Genomic DNA, 17,505 nt, shown 5'->3' with positions numbered 1-17,505 from the left:
CAAGTCCCACCTAGAGCTAAAGATGCTCAATATGGTGTTTTTTTTAAAAAAAAAAAAGTGTGACTATTATCAGGAAGGAAGAAAATACCACAAGGTAAAACAGGTGTTGCCTGTGATACCTGGCATGATGTCTGAATTAGCTTTTGCAGTGAAGGAGCTCAAAATGATTATCAGGAGCCTGTGCTCTTTCACCATCAAAACCAAGCAAAATAGGTTAAAGTAAACACTCCAGCAGTGACAGCCACTGAGCAACAGAAGGAAATTCCTTGCTGACAGGCTGCAGTTAAGGCAGACTAGCAAGCCTGAAGTGCACAACCCAGACGTAACACACAATCATAACTGTGCACTGAAACCACCAGAATGAGCAGTCATAGCACCGTGAGTAAGCAATAGAGTGGCAGCCTTTCCACTGAAATGCTTCCTAGTGTCTAAACTAGAGTTCAAACTAACATTTCAAATTTATTTCTCTTGCTTACTCCTGTATATACTTCTTGAAGATTTTTGTTTTGTTTCTATAAAAACAAAGAAGTGGGAATCTTTGACTTTTGGCTATGAGCTTTAGGACACAACTGGATGTGGTGTAGGAAATCTGCAATCAGGATTTCCTGTGTGGTGATTTTTGTTTTTTTAAGTGAAAAGCAACTAAAGGGAGGAGACATGTGGGGAACAAGTATAACCCTTTCCCTCCCGTTGTTTTCCTGAACTAAATTATGTCACCCAAGCCACTCTTTGCCCCATTGGGAAACCATACATGTATGCTCCCCTCCAGCACAAACCTCCTCAATCTAACCCCACCCCACCCCCAAAAAACCTGTTTTGTAAACTTTTTAAAATCTCTGGAGATCACACCTAGTCAGGATGCCCAGATGCAAAAGAGGACAAGGCTCCTACAGTGCAAAATTTAATTTATAAACCAGTGCATCCACCTCACAAACCCCAGGTTCCCTTACCTAAAAAACCAAGTGCTTTGAGGATGACTTGATCAAAATTACATACCCTCCAACATTTCTCCAAAGAAAACATTATCATTCCATAATGATAATTTTACGATTTAATACTCCACACATCTTACTGGGTTGCCCCCAGCTACTCTGGGCAGCTTCCAACATATATAAAAACGTAATAAAACATGAAACATTAAAAAAAACCTTCCCTATACAGGATTGCCTTCAGATGGCTCAGGGGTCGGATAACTCCATACCCCCCAACATTTCCCCAATGAAAATAGGGATGTCCTAAGGAAAAGCAGGACATTCTGAGATCAAATCAGAAACCGGGACTGCTTCTCTAAATCAAGGACATCCCTGGAAAATAGGGACACTTAGAGGGTCTGAAATTGTCCACTGCTGTCTCACTCCCAGCTTTTCTCGTCTAGCAACACCACTTTCTAATGAAGCTTGGACTTCTGGCAGCAGACAGGCTGATTTCATGCCACATCAGACACAGGACAGGAATCAGGCAAAAGTAGGAAATGCAGGCCTGGTAAGTTGTTCTCCCCTTGAAGCTACAGGAAACCCAGCCAGATATTTGTTTCCTTGAATCTCAGAAATTTAAGGTCCAGAAGGTATTCTGCAACCATGATTTTACCATAATTCAGTGGCTCTTGATACTATTGATCATAGTAGCCTCATGAACTGCTCTGTGGGACAGGAACTCGGGAGCAATATTCTCTCATGGTTCTGCTCCTGCCTGCAGGGTTGTGTCCAAAGGACAACATTGGGAGACTGTTTCAGCCTCGTGGTCTTTGCGTTGTGGTAGACCACAGGGTAAAACCTTGTCACTATCTATATGAAGCCATTGGATGTGGTCATTCAGGGTATTGGGGCAAAGTGTCAAAAATACACTGATGATGCAGCTCTATTTCTCCATAACATCAGTGTTAGGAGAGCGTGTGCATGATCTGGACTGATGTCTGGGTGCAGAGGTGAGGTGCAGAGGATGAGGGCCAATAAACTTTGGGAAGATGGAGGGGTTGGTGGGCCCCACGTCCAGGAAATTATCCATTTGCCTGTTCTGGATTGGGCTCCTGAAATAAGAGGATCCATCTTTGTCATTCAAAAGTCAGGCAGTCTCTATGACTTCTATTAGCTTCGACTTGTACTCCAGTTATGGCCATTCTTGTACAGGAATAGTCTGGCTACAGGGATTCAGGCATTGGTAACCTCAAGGCTCAATTATTGCAACATGCCCTATGCGGGGCTACCCCTGAGCCTGGTCCAAAGGCTCCAGCTGATGCAAAACACCACAGCTAGAATGTCGATGGAGACAGACAATCACTCCAGTGGTCAAAAGCTTGCACTGGCTGCCCATATACTACTGGGCCAGGTTTAAAGTTATTGTATTATGTTACAAAGCCCTTAAGACCTTGGCTCTAGCAAACCTCAGGGATTGCCTGATCTCTTAATGCCTAATTACTGAGGTATTGAGGGAAAGTCACTGTTAGCTCTTCCCTCCTGGTTCATATCCATGGATCGTAGCCACAAGGAGCAGTGTGTTCAGTTTTGTGGGCTCAATTCTGTGGAGCTTCCATCCAGTTGATGTCAGACAGGCTCCCTCTATGTTTAAGTCACTGAAGACTTTTTATTTCAGCATACTTTTTAATCTGAATTCCGATTTTATATGTTTAACTTGTTTTTAGTCTTATTGTATTGGGGTCCCCTATGCACTGCTTAGAGGCAGCTGTGATGAAGTGGCACAAAAACTGTTAAATAAATAGGCCATCATCACAGGTCTGCAACACTTGAAAACAACATTTTGCATCTAGAAGCAAGAGCATCTGAAGCTTGAGTATTCCACACACACCCTTTTTGGCAAATGGCATTCGGACTGAGGCCTGCCTCTTAAGTCTCCTATTCCAGGCTGTGGTTGTTCGATTCCTGCCACTCAATTGAATCGTGTGTGAAGTTTCTGATTTGTGTTGACTCCTCCAGAGTGGGAGAAAAAGCTGATCTTCAAAGGGGAAAACAGCATCAACCACTGATTAAAGTGCAGCTTTAGCATGCTGCTCAAACGCAACTGGGTGCATCTCACATGGCACATTCTGATTAGGAGCGTGCAGAAAACTCAAAGGAAGGATTTCTTTTTCTTTTTCCAGCAAGCTGATAGGCAGAATGATGAAAGTTTAAGGGATTTTTTAATAGCTTCGGATTTAAAACACAAAATGCAATTGAAATAAGTGCAGTAAATCCAATTAGTCACCCTGGCTCTGTCCTTTTATTAGTTATTTCATTGAGTTTTAATAGGCTCTTTGGCCCTGTCTAGAACAGAGGCAAGAGGGCTTTGACCTGAGGAAGGCCTGCACCAAAAGGTACTCTGTCAAATTAGTGATGCAAGCACAGAGCTTTATCTGCAGTAGAGTGCATGGTTTGTCCACCAGTCTGCTACCCTGAACCAGCAGACACTTAGTGCTCCTTCCCCTGGCCACTGACAGGTATGCAGAACTGAAGAATGGGGAGACTACATAAGCATTGTCTTGGTTGGGGCAGTTTAGAACTGCATGATCCAAAGATAGAGTCACGTAGAAGCCCATCTCACACATGGAACATAGGAAGCTGCCTTACACCAAGTCAGGCCATTGGTCTCACAAACTTAGTATTTACTGTACACTGACTGGCCATCAGCACTCTCAAGATTTCAGGCAGGGTTTACCCGGAAAAGCCAGGGATTGAACCTGAGACCTTCTGCATGGACATGGTGCTGCAGTTTCTGGATTTTACAAGAATCCTCACAACAAGAGTGGTTCTGGACTATGGACTATGTACAATACTTTAGGCAAGTATTGTTGTTTGTGATCAGACAAGACCAACTCCATTTCCGGATCACTCTTTCATAGCTAACAAATTGAGCCAAACATGGGTTTTGAAGGGCCTCTGCTCCAAGAGTGCTGAGTTATATGCCACATGTCAAAACTAAAATTAAGTGTGAAATTGCAGACGTCTAACCATCCATGAGAGAGCAGCAGGTCACACTATGGCACTACAAATAGGTATCTATATATATATAAAGGTAGGCATTGCGCATGTGGATGAAACAGCCTTTCTCCATAACCGCTGAACCAAATTGAAACAAATTTGGGCAGAGCATACCTTGCCCATCAGGGAGGGATCTGGCATAAAAAATATATCAAAAAACCACACCTTTCACACCTAAAATAATGAATAAACACAAAAAGTGGTGCCCAAATTAGACGTCACCACCAGAAGCTCTGAAGACTCCAGCAGCTGCGCTGCCAGATGACATCACAAAATTCCACAGCAACCAACTGAAAACAGTCCTTTTGTAGCAACAAGGCCCAGCTTTTTCAATAGGCCGCAGCATTGCCAAGCAGGGGAAAACAAACAGAATAGGGCCTTTCACAATGGGGGTGGGGGGCACAGGGATGAGGCACAACAAAAGGAGGGGAAAAAGACATAGCCATGTGACCCTGAGTCAGCCAAAACAGTGGGGGGTGGGTTGGGACAGAGTAGGCCGACCGCCAAAATGGCCATTCCACCTCCAAAGCCCAAGCCCAAAGCCTCTCCCAGCGGCTGCATTATTTCCCCTAACACGCACTTGGGGGCACGGCGAGGGGTTTTTGCTTTTTAATTTAGTGGGCGTTGTGTCACATGTGAGGCTACGGTGGCCATTTTAAGTAAGGGCAGTCGTGCCCCTTTTAACCTAGGCTTTATACTATGACTGATTGCCAGTCTCTGCGTCTTTGAAAAAACAAACCATGCACTTCCTCTCCCCAGTTTAAGTCCTCAAACCAACATCACATCCTACATTCAAAACACCTACTCCAAAATTAGAAAATCCAAATAACCAAAACAAACAAACAAACAAACAAACCACAAAACACTTTTTACTTACCTTTTCCCGGTGGTCCCCCGTATCACTTCGTCTCCCGTTTTTCTCCGTTATTTTCTCCTGCCGGTGGCCATTTTTTTTCTTTCAGATTTGCCCTTCTATGGGCACCAAAAATGGCTGACGCCAGCTTCAAAAGTCGCATCTACGCATGTCCGGAGGTGCATAGACGTAACTTCCGGTGTTGGCAGCGGCCATTTTTGGTGCCCATAGATGGGCGGAGCGACACCGGAAGTTGCGTCGGTACACTTCCTGACATGCGTACAAGCGACTTTCGAAGCCGGCGGCGGCCATTTTTGGTGCCCATAGAAGGGCAAAGTGACACCGGAAGTTACATCGACGCAACTTCCGGTGTCAAATGGCTGCCGGTCCCGGATTCTGCAGTCCGGAACTTGGAAGGTAAGCAACAACGCCCAAATCATACAATACCCACCAAAATAAATGACAACCCCAAAAATAAAATTAAACAATAGTAACTTCTGTTTCTCATGTTATTTCTATATATATATATATATATATATATATATATACTGTATATATATACTGTATATATATATATATATATATATATATATATATATATATATATATATATATTCACAATTCGTGTGCAGTAGCCAATGTATGGAGATACAGGGGGGAGGGGACAACACTCCCCGGGAACAACAGAGGGCTCAGACAAAAGTAAATACTGGGAAATAGAACCCAAAAGCTGACAGTTCCTTCTCCAAGGGTAGGGGCCCAAGTATGGAAATACTGAGGGGAGGGAGCAACACTCCCTGGGGACAACAGAGGGCTCAGACAAAAGTGCATGCTGGGAAACAGAACCCAGAAGCTGACAGTTTATTCTCCAAGGGTGGGGGCCAAGGTATGGAGAAACAGGGGGAGGGGCCAACACTCCCCGGAGACAACAGAGTGCTCAGACAGGGGGTGGGGGAGGAGGGGGCTCGATAGCTCATGAGTCAGGACAGGGTGGGGCCAGTCACAGGGATGTGCCGCGGGGGTGGGGGGGAAGGGGGCTTGATAGCTCATGGGTCGGGACAGGGTGGGGGCAGTCACAGGGATGAACCAGGTAGGGGGAGGGGGCAGGATAAGTCATGTGTCCAGACAGAGTGGGGGGAATCACAGGAAAGAACCACAGCAACACGTGGCCGGGCCAGCTAGTTACTATATAAACATAAAGCAAAGATTGCTAAGTGTATCAGCATCCCTATAAGGAGCTGAGTATTCTAGGGCAGCTTATATACAGAAGAACAAAGACAAGCAATTTTTTGTGACCCAGTGTTTACAGCAGAGAAAGGTCTAAGCAAAGGTCAAGCAAAATTGTCCTGGAAATATCATCAGTGTTACATTTAAGTGGTCACTTAAGCTAAAGGTTGCTTATTGCTGGAGTCTGCAAGTGTTGTAGCTATTCACTCCCTGATAATCATGTTGTTTTATTTTTTCCATTTATTTATTGAGTAAATCGAACTAATAAAAACACAAACCATGACTGTCATGGGAACACTCCAAGGAGGAGTGATCCAGTGTGGCTGAGGAAAGGGGGGGGAGGGGGGTGCTGGCATCAACTGTATTTTTTCTCACAAAGCAATCAATACAGTTTAACACAAATAGTCCTTGAATGTTCCACATTTGTGCTTTGCTTTCCCGGGGGGGGGGGTATATTAATATTCTCTCTCTCTCTCTCTCTCTCTCTCTCTCTCCCTCTCCCTCTCCCTCTCTCATGTTTCATACATTCCCTTTTGACTTATTTTCCTTCTCTCTAGCGCAGGCATCCCTAAACTTCGGCCCTCCAGATGTTTTGGACAACAATTCCCATCTTCCCTAACCACTGGTCCTGTTAGCTAGGGATCATGGGAGTTGTAGGCCAAAACATCTGGAGGGCCGCAGTTTGGGGATGCCTGCTCTAGAGCTTCACCTCCTATGAAGGGACCTACATCTAAAGCAGGGCTGGGAAAACTTTGGCCTTCCAGATGTTGTTGAATTCCAATTTCCATCAGCCCCAGCCAGAATAGCCAATGGCTAGGCAAGATGGGAGTTGTAATCTGGTAGCACCTAGAGCAGGGGTCACCAAACTAAGGCCAGGGGGCCGGATGCGGCCCAATCACCTTCTAAATCCGGCCTGCGGACAGTCCGGGAATCAGCATTTTTTTACATGAGTAGAATGTGTCCTTTTATTTAAAAGGTCTGAGGGACACTAGACCGGCCCCCCTGCTGAAAAAGTTTGCTGACCCCTGACCTAGAGGGTGAAAGGGTTCCCAGCTCTGATCTAATGCATGACATAAAAAAAAAACCAGCTGCAAATAATTTTTAAAACAATACAAAAAATAACAAAAGATCATTTTTAAGACAATACAAAACGAACATCAGTGGCAGAGAGACCTTTTCATTCAGATGGAAAAGCTTAGTGTATAACAGTTGTTCTTCTCTCCTACACAGATTGAGGGGGGGGGGAGTCTGAAAAACGCCTGTGGTCTATAGGCAAGAGCAGGAACACTTGTGGCTAAAGCTGCCTCTTTACAACCTCTTTATTCAAACCTAATGAGACACTGCTCTGTTACGTGGATTAGTTTACTGGTAAACACATTTTGTTATTCAGCTTCTATATCAAGCAGAATCAGAATAGGGAAACTGTACATGGAGATAAAACTGCTGAAACTCATGACAGACTCATCTTCTTTTTTACCATCTCTCAACAAGACCCACATGGGTCAGGTATAGTAAGATCACTTTTATAGGAAACATGAATTCATTAGTTAAAGTCAGGTTACAGAATTTGATCTATCTATGTTTAGTACTAAGGTCAGTTGTGTATATCTATCTATATATATATATAAATTTAGGCATTGCGTGCGCAGATGTCCCAGCCTTTCACCGTAACCACTGAACCGCATTGCAACAAATTTGGGCACAACGTACCTTGCCCATCAGGGAGGGTTCTAGCAAAAATATATATATATCAAAAAACCACACCTTTCACACCTAAAATAATGATTAAACACAAAAAAGTGGCACGCAAATTACACATCACCAGCAGAAGCTCTGAAGACTCCAGCAGCATCCAATAGAAAGGCAGATCGCACGCTGCTGCCTCCAAAGCCGCACCACCAGATGACATCACAAAATTCCACAGCAACCAACTGTAAACAGGCCTTTTGCAGCAACAAGGCCCAACATTGCCCAGCAGACTGAATAGGCTGCAGCAGACTAGGCCACTTTCCAGACTACACCAAGTGGAGATAGGGGCCTGCCTGGGGGGGGGGGGTTGGGGCCGAATAGGGGGCAGGGATAGGTAATGAATGAGAACAGGGCGGGGGGAGATACAGGGATGAAACCTGCCCTCTCTACAGTATCTCGCCTCGGCTTTGCAGACTAGGCCACTTTCCAGACTAGGCCAAGTGGAGGTAGGGGCCTGCCTGGGTGCGGGATTGGGGGGACCTGAATAGGTCATAGGTTGGGACAGGGTGGGCCCAATCACAGGGATGAACCGGGGGATAGGGGGGGAGGGACAGAACAGGGTGGGGGGAGACACAGGAATGTGCTTATGTAAACATAACACATGAAAAACAGGGGGAAGGTGAGGGGAGCCTGAAGTGGGACTCTGAGGCTCCATTTAACAAACTGAGCCACTGCAGGTTTTTTACGGAACCGAACAGCTCGGGCGCTTCAGAACGTGCCTTCTGTTTAATAAATGCCTAGCAGCATTAGGCAGTCATTCATCATTTCCCCTAACACGTACTTGGGGGCACAGCGAGGGGTTTTTGGTTTTTAATTTAGCAGGCGTTGTGTCACATGTGAGGCTCCGGCGGCCATTTTAAGTAAGGGCAGTCGTGCCCCTTTTAACCTAGGCTTCATTGCAAGCCTCTGTGTCTTTAAAAAAAACACAACCATGCACTTTCTCTCCCCAGTTTAAGTCCTCGGATAATTGCAGTGGCCAACACACACACCCCGGCCTCGATTTACAATCCCCTACCTTCCCCTTGCCACTTCCTGGGTTTTTTATGGAACTGAACAGCTTGGGCGCATCGGAACATGCCATCTGTTGCTACGGGGCTGTGAGGCTACACTATTTGATCCCCCCCCCCCCGTCAGGATTTTTAAAGTAGTTCTCTGGGTCCCGGGACACATCATCACCCTCAATCCTTTTCTTTGCCCAAACGGACCTCTCCCCCCTGGCTTTGGGCTTCGCCCAAACAGTCCTCTCCCCACTTTCCTCAACACCAAATACTCCTCAATTATACCACAATAAAAACCATTAAACAAAAACAAAAATGTTACAAACAACACATTAAAAAAATACATCCCATCCTACATTCCAAAAAATTACACCAAAAAACACAAAAAAACAAAAAACAACCACCCACACCAAAATCATACACTACACACCAAAATAAATGACAACCCCAACTAGAGAAATAAAACATCGCCAACATCACAATAAAAAAACCAAAACCACAGCCTACATTCAAAACACCTTATCCAAATTTAAAAAATCCAAACAACCAAAAAAAACACCAAAAAAACCACAACGTCCAAATCATACAATACCCACCAAAATAAATGACAGCCCCAAAAATAAAATTAAACAATAATAACTTCTGCTTCTCATGTTCTTATTTTTAAAAAAATTAATCTAAATACAGTACATAAAAATGTTCACGATGCGTGCACAGGGGCCAATGTATGGAAATACAGAGGGGAGGGGACAATACTCCCCGGGAACAACAGAGGGCTCAGACAAAAGTGCATGCTGGAAAATAGAACCCAGAAGCTGACAGTTCCTTCTCGAAGGGTGGGGGCCCAGGTATGGAAATACAGGGGGGAGGGAGCAACACTCCCTGGGGACAAGAGAGGGCTCAGACAAAAGTGTATGCTGGGAAACAGAACCCAGAAGCTGACAGTTCCTTCTCCAAGGGTGGGGGCCAAGGTATAGAGAAACAGGGGGAGGGGCCAACACTCCCTGGAGACAACAGAGGGCTCAGACAGGGGGGTCGGGGCAGGAGATGGCTTGATAGCTTATGGGTCGGGACAGGGTGGGGACAGTCACAGGGATGAACCGGGTGGTAGGGGGAGGAGGGGACTTGATAGCTCATGGGTTGGGACAGAGTGGGGCCAGTCACATGGATGTGCCGCGGGGGTGGGGGGGAAGGGGGCTTGATAGCTCATGGGTCGGGACAGGGTGGGGACAGTCACAGGGATGAACTGCGGAGGGGGGAGGGGCAAGATAAGTCATGTGTCCGGACAGAGTGGGAGGAATCACAGGAAAGAACCACAGCAACGCGTGGGCAGGCCAGCTAGTATAGTATAAAAATCAAGCAGGCCTAAAATATACACACTAGTTACACATGTCATGTCTGGTAGATCAGTCCACATATACCTCAGACAATATTTATCCTCTGTGCAAAAATCCTGTAAATTCCTTTTTGAAAGCAAAAGCCCGAGAGCCATTATGAGACTAGCCTCATCCCTGATTGCATTTAGACAGGCAGTGAAAGCAGTCCATGTGATTTTTAATATATGACTGAAGGTTATTTTAACTCTGTTCCATTTTGGTTGCAATGTTTTAGTTTTAGTTTTTTGTTTGGCTTTATTTTCTTATTTTATGTAAACCACTTTTCTATTTTTGAAGCAAATAAATGTATGTTCCTGTTTCTTTAATTTTAAAAAAAATACAGGTTCATAGGTTAGTGAGACATTGCTATGGGCATAAACCCTACTCCTCTTCTCTAATTCTTTGCACAAGAATCCATTCCAAATATTCCTTTTATAAAAACACACCCAACTGCAGGCATGCAGGAAAGTAACCTGTAATATTATGACACAAATATTATTCACATAACAATTACAATAGCAACAAATGAGCTATGTGGATGAAGCACTACATTCAAGGTGCACAACATTTTGTGTGCTCAGTGAACAGGATGTTCCCACAATCTTGAGGGAAGCTGTGATGTTTTCTTCAATGAATTTAAAACTACTGGTGCCATTCCTTATCTTTTTAACTGACACAGGCTTTTCCATGGCTTTAAAAGCTGTATGATAGGTGGGTATCAACAGGTAAACCTCTTCCCATCACTGTATCTCCATGATGCAGAGAAGTCATCTGGTGGTTTCTACCTATTACAGTGTTGTTAAATAGATGCATTATTTGCCCATTTAGAAAAGTGGCAACCTAGGAGAAAAGGCCACACAGAGGTTACTTAAAGTTAAAAAGTAGCTGCTCAGGAATACCTTCCAAAATATGTTTCATCATTGGAGATGAATTATTCACAAGTGATGTCTGCTAACAATGACAATATTCTAAATATATAATGCAAACAGGTTTCTTACCTGTTCATTATGTTGTCAAGCTGGCCTGCTGCACAATTCGCTTTCATCAAAATATGCTCATTTAACCATTTGAAGATTGTATAGATCAGTTTGCTCCTATGTAGATGAAATAAATAATCAGAAATAATATTGGTCAATAATAAAAATGGCTCAAGAAGTTATCACTTACTTTCTAACATAGCAGCTCATTCAAACAGTGCTGAAAAAGAGATAGTTCACACAAACCACTTGCACAGTATAATATTATAACGGAGAACATGTACAAGATACTTTGTGCAATTTCTTTAGATGCCATTTATTATTCCACACAGTGCTCAATATCCCTATTCAGAATTTACTATCCAATCCATGGATTGTAGCAGCATGGTACAGACTCATATTCGAAGAGTGAAAGAAGTTACCAGCAGAAATAATGGCAAGTGGAACCAATTGGGAAAGGGGTCACAGAATTGTGCTGCCTCTTCATTTCTGAGGCTGTTCTGCCACAGTTTATGCCAAGATTAGATACAGAAGCTTACATACAAAACATTTAGCAATAGATTATCTTGACCACGCCTGGGATGTGACCTACAACACTGTTCTACACTTAACACAATAATATTTTATTATGATGTGCTGCATGCAGACAAGTGAATCCTGCACTCTGCACATAGGTTAACATTTCAGCTAATTGTCAAGAAGAATGGCATTTCCCAGATCTACATAAATTTCTACATCATGTAACACTGGCCATGGGACACTAACCTTCTGTGTCTCACCCTGTGCATCTCCATTTCCCTCTGAGAGTGCCACAGTGGCTATTTCCTCCCTCCCTATGTCCATAATTCTCATACCAATAGGACACACACATCAGATTTGTCATTAAAGAACTGATGATTATGCAAGTCAGATCCCCTGTAATCCACATTGAATACAGCCTACTAGCTGTACATTGTGGCAAATGTACTATTTTTTAAGTTGCAGGCAGACAGCAAAAACAGAAGATTCACTGAGCTCCTGCACTGCTGTGCAAGACTTGATGGGACACAACTTGTACAGATCTGAGCACAAGTTGTACAGATCTGAGCACAGAATTTAGTTTCGATTGGAGCAACAGGAAGCATTTTCTTAGCACATTCAAACCTAGTTCCCAACGTGGTTAGGGACACTTAATAAAGCATAAGGGTTCAAAACAAAACTTTTAGACCAGACTGTAAACTGAAGCTAAGGGAAGCTGCAGATGTTTTGAGCATTCATTTTCTCTCCCAGCAATTGCTTTAATGGGTTGGAGCTCCTGGGAGACCATTTGACTTTTGCTCATGTCTATGCCATTCCTCCCTGTCATGCTGACTGTGCAAAAGCTTAAAGCTGTCAACAACCTGCATTCGGTATTATTTCAAGTAAAGAAAAATAAAGTGACATCTGATCTGTCAAGAGGAAGGTGGGGATTCTGTTCTGAAAAATAGAAAGCAAAAATGTTCTGTGCAGAATCAATAGTCAAATCAATATTGTGCCCTCCCACCAAAAGCTCAGCTTGGCCTGAACTGCAGTCTTCCTCTCACTGCCCCTCTCCCCCCCCCCCGCCCCCGTTACAGCAACCATCCATTAAAGTGAGTGAATGGTACTTACTTTGCCAGGACTACATCTTTGGTAAGTGTTTCTGAAGCAATACAGTAATGATTATTTTGCAGTATTGCATTTTAATAATTAAAATAAAGCACTGAGCATTATGTGCACTACTCTGTGGGAAATACTTCCCAGTAACCAGGGCCCTCAGAAAGCATAATTCACATTAGCAGAGAGAAACTTCCACAGAGCAGAAGCCAATGGAGATAGCATAAAGGTGACCCTGACTCATTCGCTCTCTTTCTAAAACAGAATCAGCAACCAAGCTTTCAAAAACATGCTTTTCACCTCACAGAATTGCTTATTTTCCAGTTCTTCCAATTAGAGAGAGAAGAGCCTACTGCTCACAGTTACTGTCCACATCAGAATGGAAAACAATTTGCATGAAACAAGAGTGGAGGGTAAAAGAGGAGAATGAAATAGAAGACACACAAACTGCAACAGAAAACATGTAGGAGATTGTCACAGCAAAACCAATAACTAACAATCTACATTTAAAGCACTCTTACACTGCTTTAACAGTCATGGCTTCCCCCAAAGAATCCTGGGAACTGTTGAGGGTCCCCCATCAACATTGTGACCTCTCTCTGGTGAGGCAAGGTCAAAGGAAGCTTAATCCATTTCACCAGCATGATTTGTTGTTTTTTCCCCTTCTTCAGAAGGGGGTTCATGTGGTCCACTACTGGGGCACATAATACTGCTCTAATTTTCAAAATGCACAAGACACCAAATGACAAGAATTTCACCAGATTCTGGGAAGGAGTGTAGGGGAAAGGAAGGAAATCGTAAGTAAAACTGACAGGTATTTCACCTTACTTTGTCAGTTTCATTAGAAACGATGATGATGTGACTTCAGTGGGCTTGGTGGGCAAATAATTCAATAAAAAATCCATTCTCACACTGTCAGTAAGGAGGTCCATTAGGTCATGATGGAATTGAATCCGAAAAGAGTTACAGGGCAGTACAGGCCAGAACACACTAGCTGGAGGGGTTGTGACATTTAAAGATGGGGATGCATAACTTGAACAGTGAGCAGTGATAAGATGAATTAACTTATGTGGGGAAAGATAATTAAACCACCTGAAAATGCATGTGTGATTTCAGCCTTAGATTAGCAAACTGCATCCTGAAGGCAGTAACAGCATTTGTAAAAAGTTTAAAACACACATTCTTTCACACCAGCCCTTAAATAAACACTTTCCACGTTGCATCTAGAAAATATTATCCTGACTGAGTATCACTTTGGAAACAACCCACTGCTATCCTGCTAAAGAACTTTCAAATCCAGATGGGCCTATTTTTTGTTTGCATACACATCAAATGTGGTTTACAGGAGAGAAAAGAGTTTTTATTGGACAAACACACAGCCTTGCAACACTCCAAATAGATGCTAGACCATATCTATAAGGTAAGATTTCCCATTTTTGACCAGTTCTTGTCTTTGAAAAAGTTTTTAAGGACAGCCTCCTAGCAGATGAGACTATATAAACTACTACACCTTGCACAATGGTACACATACAAATTTAAAAAGTGAACAAGCACTTCCCTCCCAATGTTCCCTTGTTTTGGAAATAACAGGCAAATGCTCCAAAACATACTGTAATTTTTTAAGATGTTGAGAAGTCTAAACTCAAAAGATTTTCCCCTGAGTCTTTTGTCCTTCCCTTAAGTACAAAAAGTCCAATTTTGCATGCCCTACATGAGGATTACTTCTGGACTTCACACAAGTCTATTCCAAATTGTAGCAAGGCCACTCACTTGACTTAAATTGGTACAGGAAAGACGAAGGACATTGCTTTAATCTATGAAGAGACACAGTTAAGCACTTTCCAGGGTTTTATGTGCAGGTTTCATAAAAATCCCAGATAGAGAGATAAGATTAGGTAACGCATTATCAGAGCCAGACTCACTAATGCCTCATGAGCAAATGAAAAGAGTCATTGACTGACTATTAAAGTGTAACAAAATTACTGACAAGGAAATGGTTGGATAGCAGAGCTATAATAATTAGCAATTTGTTGTTTAGTCGTTTAGTCGTGTCCGACTCTTCGTGACCCCATGGACCATAGCACGCCAGGCACTCCTGTCTTGCACTGCCGCCCGCAGTTTGGTCAAACTCATGTTCGTAGCTTCGAGAACACTGTCCAACCATCTTGTCCTCTGACGTCCCCTTCTCCTAGTGCCCTCAATCTTTCCCAACATCAGGGTCTTTTCCAATGATTCTTCTCTTCTCATGAGGTGGCCAAAGTATTGGAGCCTCAGCTTCACGATCTGTCCTTCCAGGGAGCACTCAGGGCTGATTTCCTTAAGAATGGATAGGTTTGATCTTCTTGCAGTCCATGGGACTCTCAAGAGTCTCCTCCAGCACCATAATTCAAAAGCATCAATTCTTCGGCGATCAGCCTTCTTTATGGTCCAGCTCTCACTTCCATACATCACTACTGGGAAAACCATAGCTTTAACTATACGGACCTTTGTCGGCAAGGTGATGTCTCTGCTTTTTAAGATGCTGTCTAGGTTTGTCATTGCTTTTCTCCCAAGAAGCAGGCGTCTTTTAATTTCGTGACTGCTGTCACCATCTGCAGTGATCAAGGAGCCCAAGAAGGTAAAATCTCTCACTGCCTCCATTTCTTCCCCTTCTATTTGCCAGGAGGTGATGGGACCAGTGGCCATGATCTTGGTTTTTTTGATGTTGAGCTTCAGACCATATTTTGCGCTCTCCTCTTTCACCCTCATTAAAAGGTTCTTTAATTCCTCCTCACTTTCTGCCATCAAGGTTGTGTCATCTGCATATCTGAGGTTGTTGATATTTCTTCCGGCAATCTTAATTTCTTCCGGCAAACTGAATTTCCGTACTATAATTTACCGGTACTACAATATCTTAAAATCAGGTTTCCCACTCCTGTTGCAAACATATGTCAATCACATTTGGGAAAGATAACATTTTTGTTCCTTAGCACTTAGGATTGTTTCACAGGGACACAATTTCTTATCATCACTTGATGATCCCACTGAAAAGTATTATATGGAAGTACTATTTGTGCTACTGTCCAGGGCATGGCCTGAAGCTAAGACAAATGATGTAATAACCTTATGGAAGCTAAGCAGATCTGGGTCTATTAAGTGCAATGCCCAGATGGCTGAAAGGCTGGATATAAATGTAATGAATAAATGTGTGGTGATGACTCATTCACACGTGGAGGTCATTCCTTGAAATTTCACTCAGTGTGTAACAAACGTTGATGTGTGAATGAGCCTTTAGACTAGACCATTTCTGTCACTTTACATTGCAGAATGGAAATCACTCTGATAGCAGCTGCCTAAAATGGCATTGGCTACTGTTGCTCAGGCTCTGGGGACAGCACTTCCAAACTAATACTCACAGCATGATGACCATTTCAGCAGGTCACAGCAGATATTTTCCTGCTAGATTCTCACTTCCTACTCCTGCATCTTCTATACTAGTTTCCAACTTTAAAACTTTGCTGTTTGCAAACTTTTGGAGCTTCCCTCCCCCCAACTCCTTCCCTTTTTCTTTTCTGGGCAATAAATAGCAACCCAACAAATGCATACAAATGGCTTTCCATTAGAATTTTAATGTACTCTTGGAATGAAAGAAAAGCTTAATATAAATCTTTTTTAAAAATAATAATAAAATAACCAGAACATAAATTCAGACTGGGACATTGCCACCTAGGCTGAGCTGGAGAGTTCACTGTCTGCTGTCCCCTCGTAAATTAACTGAGGTCTCCTGCTGCTGTAAATGAATAGCGCATCTTGGAAAAGATCATATCTGTCAAGATTGCAGATTGGTTTTCTCTCAGAGTTTGCAAAAAGTCACAGCTTTACAATGCCTTCATTATGTCGATGAGAATGGCTTCCCAACTGGAAAGAAATGTGTGTTTTATTCCGTTAGGCCTAAGATTTACAGAAAAAGCAATTTTCCTTCACAGTCAAGATACAACTCCCACCCCCACGAAAAATGTCATTTCACGTCTTTCATTCAGTCACCTTTTTACTGACAAATGTATATTCTTTCAGCTTCATGTGTACTCAAGAATTGTGACATTTAATGGCCAAGTAAGGTTAATCACAGGTGAGTGCATATACCTGATGGATATTGCAGCCAAGGCTGTATTCTCTGCCTTAAGAGAAATTGAATGATCTGAGCATATGATCTGGTGTCTCTCACACTTCTGTAAATGTGGGTAGCTAATATTTCAATTCCATCTGGAGAGCTAGGAAATCCACCTCAAAATGTTACAATACGCTAGGACTGTGACCTAAAAGAAAAAAAGGAAGGTAAAGAGATATATATGTATATATTGTGCCCACAAGTAGTCTCTTTCTGACTTTGCATGACTACAGTGCACTTAAAGACAAGTGTAGAACTGTTTCTGGCTCAGCTTTTAATTTACTAGTTTCTGTCACAATCCTGGACATTATGTGCACTGACCTTGTACTTGGCTACATGAATGCAAATAGGCAGTTTTCTCAGGGCAAAGTGCCCTATTAGCATTCATTAATGCTAATGCTAATGTTACTCCTTGGTGCAGCATAAAACTCTTAATGCCAAGTTATTTGCTGAGGAGCAATATAAAAATTGCTACTCCACAGCGAGCCTAAGCCACCTGCTGCTCCAAATCAGCAAGAAGATAATGAAGTGTGTGTGTCTGCTTGCTTTCGTTATGTAAGTGACTATTTCAAAATGAACAGCAGTTCTAAGGC

General features: G+C 43.0%; 1 long non-coding RNA gene across 1 annotated transcript in view; it reads right to left on the bottom strand.

Annotated features, from left to right (window-relative positions):
• LOC132592644 (uncharacterized) overlaps window positions 1-11,268 on the bottom strand; it is a 45,430-nt gene extending 34,162 nt beyond the window's left edge. The window contains exon 1 of the long non-coding RNA XR_009558159.2: window positions 11,173-11,268. This is a non-coding gene — a long non-coding RNA (uncharacterized LOC132592644). The remainder of the gene's footprint in view (window positions 1-11,172) is intronic.
• Window positions 11,269-17,505: the final 6,237 nt, after the last annotated feature.

This window comes from Zootoca vivipara, chromosome Z1 (genome assembly GCF_965207765.1).
Source record: "Zootoca vivipara chromosome Z1, rZooViv2.hap1.1, whole genome shotgun sequence".
Classification (NCBI taxonomy): domain Eukaryota; kingdom Metazoa; phylum Chordata; class Lepidosauria; order Squamata; family Lacertidae; genus Zootoca; species Zootoca vivipara.
Note: the sequence above shows the minus strand (reverse complement) of the source record. Positions and strands in the feature narration are given on the sequence as shown.